This window comes from Aethalodelphis obliquidens, unplaced genomic scaffold (genome assembly GCF_003676395.1).
Source record: "Aethalodelphis obliquidens isolate GAN/ISIS:26980383/991018 unplaced genomic scaffold, ASM367639v1 scaffold78, whole genome shotgun sequence".
Lineage (NCBI taxonomy): Eukaryota > Metazoa > Chordata > Mammalia > Artiodactyla > Delphinidae > Aethalodelphis > Aethalodelphis obliquidens.
This window is the reverse complement of record NW_020838022.1, coordinates 1,495,347-1,501,816: the sequence shown is the minus strand read 5'-3', so window position 1 is coordinate 1,501,816 and position 6,470 is coordinate 1,495,347.

The following is a 6,470-nucleotide window of genomic DNA, read 5'->3' as shown; positions in this document are numbered from 1 at the left end:
AGAGTTAATACATGACACAGATATTCCACTCCCATATATATACCGAAGATAAATGAAAACAAATGTCCAGACAAAAACTTGTACATAGATGTTCATAGCATCATTATTCATAATAGCCAAAACTAGAAACAACCTAAATGTCTATCACACAATAAAAGGATAAATATAATATGGTTTATTCACATAATGGGACATCATTTATCAATAATAAGAAGTAAAACACTGACACATGCTACAGCATGGATGATCCTTGAAAACATTATGCGAAGTGAAAGTCAGACACGTAAAGATACACATTATACAATTCCACCTTATGATCAGAATTTAGAAATAAAATCTATAGATACAGTATGTAGATTAGTGGTTGTCTAGGGTTGAGGGGAACGGGGGAAATGGAGAGTGATTGCTAATGGGTATGAGGTTTCATTTTGTGGTGAAGAAAATGTTCTAAAAGTGTTGATGATTGCACAGCTCTGTAAATATAGTAAAGTAAAAGCTGAATTGTACAATTTAAAAGGGTAAATATTATGGTATTTTAATGATATTTCCATAAAGTTTTTATTAAATATCTACAATTAGTAAGTATGTCTATCTTTCTAAGACCACTCGCTCCAATATACCTGTATTCTTGGGTTAGATTTTCCTATTTGGATCAGAATTTCTTTTTGTGCTTTATCATTTTTGATGGAGGGTTCTCCTGCCTTGGAGGTTGTTTTAAATCATACATGTCTCTCCACATTGTGCAACTCTATTGTTGCCTCTGCCAAACAGTTTTGGGTTTTAAGACTGAAGAGAGTCTTTTGTGAGCAGCTTGGAGCTCTTTATTTGGATAACATAATTCTAGTCACCATGCTTGTGTGCAGCACAGGCTGAGTTCCCAATCTCATGGTAGCATCCTTTCTGTAGCCCAGGCAACCTTGGATGTACAGTTGTATCTGCTCCTGAATATGGGCAGAGAGTGTCATTCTAGGCCCTGCTTCACGAAGAAAGCCTGGTTTTGCTATCTAACCATTTGGGGGGTCAGTTCAGTCTGTTACTGTAGGACATTAAAACTCTTGCCCCTAATTCTTGTTTCTGATCAGGGCTTCCTGTGATCTTCCAGCATCAGCTAATGTTCTGCATTTTGGGTTTCCCTTCTCTCTGGCCTGTTGATAGTCTACTCTTATATTTAGTACAATTAGGCATTCTTAAAATAAAAAAGAAAACAAGAATTTTCCTATGTTTCAGTGAAGGAGGAGATTTTAATTTGTGCTCAGTCATCCATCTGGTCTGGGAAATCAACCAAGGTTAGGAACATGGAGCTAAAGTTTAGCTAACATAAAATACTAAGAAATAGTGTGCATGTGTTAAGAGTATTGTTCAGGTATGTTTACTGCTAGTGAAGCTGAATATTTTGATACAGCTAAAGCTGTATCTTTGCTAACATTTTGTAGTTCATTTTAATGAAGCAGCTTTGTATATCCTTTTCCTCATTCATGTCTTTGCATCTTGGTCCTTTCCTCATCAGGTTTTATGAGCTGCAAATGTGGTTCACTTTGCTTATATTTTGCCATGTTGTTTTTTAATGCTTGAAGTAGTTTAGTTGTTATTCAATAAAATCTGTGATTTTCTCTTTAAATACTGATTCTTACACACACACACACACACACACACACACACACACACACACACACACACACACTAGGGGAGATTAGTGAATAATCTCAATGTGTTTAGGACAGGTCACAAAGCAAAGAAATTTCCAAGACAGGACCAAGCACTGGACACTTATGGTATTTAACAACTTTTTCTTTGCTAGAATGAAAACTGATTAAAGCAAGTAATCCCCCTTGTGCACTTGTGATTAAATTTGGTATTTATCATGGTCACAGTGAAACGTGAATACATTTCTTGAGGTTTCATAAAGTTGCTATGGATAGTTGATTTTGAATTTGACTGTCAATCATTAATTTTTCCCCTCATCATATTTCCATTTGCATTTCCATATTTCCTCAGAGGAACAACCATGGATGCACAAAGAATGAAATTTCACTTGCATGTTGCAAAAGTTGGTATCAACACAGATTGTACCTGAGAAACAAAGAAATGGGACTTGAGCGACAGCTGAGATGTGTTCTATTAATATTTAAATTGAGTTTCTCATTGGAGATATGTCTAGACTGGTTGACTCTTTTAAAGAACAGACTGCAGGGCTTCCCTGGTGGGGCAGTGGTTGAGAGTCCACCTGCCAATGCAGGGGACACGGGTTCGTGCCCCGGTCCGGGAAGATCCCACATGCTGTGGAGCGGCTAGGCCCGTGAGCCATGGCCGTTGAGCCTGTGTGTCCAGAGCCTGTGCTCCGCAACAGGAGAGGCCACAACAGTGAGAGGCCCACATACCGCAAAAAAAAAAAAAAAAAAAAAACAGACTACAACTAATTTTACTTCACTGGTGAGCATTTCTTCAGCAAAAGTATATAATTTTCTTTCTCTTTTGTCATTTTTGATTTATCTTGCTTCACTCCTCAAAGCAGTCAATAGCTCCTTACTGTATAAAATAGTAGCCAAATTATTTATCATGGCATTCAGTGTCATTTATAATTTGGCTTCAAACCATTTCCCCAATGTTATGGCTCTACATAATAATAATGGTGGTAATAATAACAATAATAGTAATGTTGATATTTATTTACAATGTGCTGTGAATTTGTTTAAGCCCATTACATACATTATCTAATTTACTCTTCACAACAACATTCCTATGAACTTCCATATTTAAGATGAGTAATTTTGGCTCAAAAGGGATAGGTAACTTGCTCAAGGTCTGAGAGCGAGTCTGCTTGATTCCAGAGACAATGCATTAACTCCCACATTTTTGATAGCCAGGTCACACTGGCCTGCATACCATGACCTAAATAACTTTACCTCAAAAGTTCATATATTTGCATGTAATTTTCTGCAACCCACTCCTTATCTACAGATCAAAATCTTCCTCTTTTTTTTTTTTACTTCAGTGCTCTTTTCATATGCTGAGAACTTCAATACTATACCACCCTAATCTAAATAAATGTTCCCTCTTATATGTGCCCTTGGAATTTTGCTTGTCTTTACACTTAGCACATTTTCATTCTGTTTATTATTACTGTTATTGAAACCAAATCCCCCTAAAACCAAGTTCTTCTTCTGAGTTTATAATTAACCTCTCTATCCAAAACTTTATTCCCTTTCTTGTCCCTCACCTGTTCCCCTCAGGATTGAGGAGTATCAAAGAAAAGAGAGATTAAAACTGAGCAGGACCCTGTGGGGCCTTCCTAGGTACAAGAGCCCCTCTGTGTCCTGCATTTCTCATTTGTAGAAAAAAGGCTTTACTCTCCTAGGGCTTCACAGAGTGCCAAAGAGCAGACACAAGAAGTTAGTAATTAGGGAAGAGAGGAAATGCAGAAACAATGGAAAAGCAGTTAAGCTAGAAAAGTAATGATAGCTAAAACAATAGTCAGTGGTAAAATAGAGTCCTAGTTCCTCCTCAAGGACTTTACATAACAATATGATGCATATGTTTGAGTTCTTCATCAGGAAGTAAGACCCCTACCCAGATGGAGGGATATGGTGACTACATGCCTGCCACAAGCATTAGACCCCAGACTGGTTGGAATCAGAAGGTTGATGATTAAGATTCCTGAAACGTCACCCTGTTACCTCACCACCAACCAATCAAAAGAAAGTCCACAAACTGCAACCCTCACCACAGGTGTTGCCTTTAAAAAAAAAAAACCCTTCTCTGAAAGTCATCAGAGAGTTCAGGTCTTTTGAGCATGAGCTGCCAATTCTCCTTGCTCGGTGCTGTGCAATAAACACTCTACTTTCCTTCATCACAACTGGCTGTCAGTAGAGTGGTTTTACTGTGCACAGGCAAGCAGGTCTGAATTCTGTTGGATAATATTATTACTATTGCTTGTTGATAAGTTCATCTCCCTTAGTAGCCATTACCTTCTAAGCTCAGAAACTGTTCACATAGGAAAACCTCAGAACCACACCAGGTTAGTACTTGAAGAGAATGGATCTTTGAAATCATTTTTTCAACTCCTCCCATTTCACAGATTGGGAAATGGACACAAGTGGAACTGACGTGCATTAGATTGTACAACTTACCAACTACAGAGCTAGGAATAGAATCCAAGTTTCCTGAACCACAAGGATGCTGCCTTTTCTTCTACATGTCAGGGTAAGTCAGTTATTCTCCTAAGACATTCTCAAGAGTACATAGCACCTGAATGTAAGCATCATAAATGCTGCTGAGCTAGCAGCATGGCCTAGCTATACCCACTGTACTCCTATATTCATGTGATTCTGACTTGACACATTCTGACTCCAATTTCAAATTGTTTTCCCATTTATTTGCCATATCTTTCCATGTACTTTTCATGGAAAAGTCACTATTTCCCAAATCAAATGAAAATGAATCCACAGGCTTGATACAGGATCTGAGTGGAACACAGCCAAATATTGGTGTCAGAGGGACCCAGTGTTGAACAATGACTAGTGTTTAGGAATGACAATTTTTCAATCTCCTCTCTCTAAAGGAATTTGGGTTGATAATTCTGTAGTTTTTCATTGATTTCCTATGGCCTGTGGCCAATAGATAACCAAAAGTTGTAAGTTAAGCAAGATTTTCATGAGCTATCTGCTAATCTTAATATATTTCTTATACCCAGCCCAGACTTGCATTGGTCTTCATTAGCTATGAATTAATCATATTGCCTGGATTGCCTTTTTCCAGTCGTCTGAATCCAGCAACTTTCAAGCAACATTTTGATGAGTAGTCTTCTAGGGAAATATTTCTCTGTCCTTAAGACATTGCACACCACTCCTGTAAGTGCTACTGGTTTTAGCCAACAATGATTTTTCCTTTGTGTAGACAGCTTCAAAAGAGGATGTTCTAGATACAGCATAACAAATATCTGACTTACTTCATATAAATTATTATTAAAACACTCTGAAGAGGAACAGTGCAGATACTGTTTCATTAATCTACCTGCAAAGACCTCTAAAATGTATTGATTAGAGATTTAATGCAAATAAAATTTCATAATGAGCATAGTATCTAGTTTTTTATTTCCTCATTCTTTTGTTGATTTAGAATACCATATATAGAATATTTGGGAACCTGAGCCAACAGCCTTCTGGTATTGTGATTTCTATAAAATAATGTACCATTTATAGATTAACTCATGAGAAATATTTCTGTACAAATTTCTAAAAATATGGTAACAAGAAAAAAAATGCCCTCCAACTAAGTCAATTGTAATAATCATCTTTACCTATGTATATTTTATCTTTCATTACAAAAGAATGCGGATGTACACACATAACACACAAAATCTAAATTTTTAAAAATACTCAAATGGTTGAGTACTTGCCATGTATTTTTGCTCTGCTAGGCACTGAACTGGCTACAAAGCTATATAAAGCATTAAACTTGTCTACAAAGAACTTGCCATCAAATTAGGAAGACCTCAAGTGTGATTTTTCTGGATGACTCCTTTGTGAGCTGCCTCTAGTGGCCACTTCAGAGCTCTTTCCTTCCAAAGTGATTGTTGAAATAAAGAGGTAGCTAAACTCATTTCTGCAACAGGTTTCCATAAGCCAGCTTTTTGATTTCATTAAAATAAAATTTCCATATTTTTCTTTAACTTCTTTCAATTATCTCATAAACTTACATTGCTTAAGGGCATAAACAAAAAGAAAATTAAAGTTCTTTATCACTTCCTCCATCAAACTTGCTTAGAACCACTCTTATACCTAGCTCGTCAGAATAAACAATCCTGATACAATTAAAGCAGGGCATGCCTGATTTTTAATTTGATAATCAATAATTCAATAAAATATGGAAATATTAATAATTTTGAATTTTATTACACTTCCCCATTTGTGGCAAATGAACCATATATAGTGTCCTATCTTCTGACAAACTTCTCCAATTTCAATAGTCAGGCTTCAGTAACTGATGTGTTACTTGATTATTGATTAAAATAACATACCTGTTACACACAGAATCAATGCAAACTAAACCTTGAGCTAATTATCTTATTTTAAGTGATATCATAATATTAGGCAAAGACCTGTAGTGACTTTATAGGACAAAAAAGAAAGAAAATGAAAGACTCAAAGGTTAAGAAGCTGTCAGTGATTAGCTTATTCATCATTTCTCAAAATGATGTTCCTCAGATTTTATTTTATGGGAAGCTAAGAAGTATTAATATTTAAAAAATTATATAAAATAGAAGACAAGTCTTCCATGGCAAAATAAGTCTGTAAACATCGTAGGGCTTTTCTGAGCTGTTACCATGCTAATATATGTGGAAAAGCTGTAAGTGGTAAACAAAGCATTTGACTACAGGACCCCTATCCCTTTTAAAACAAATATTATTAAGTACTGTCTAAGGCAGGGGTTGACAAGACACCTGCTCCATCTATATCCTCCATGTTCTTTTA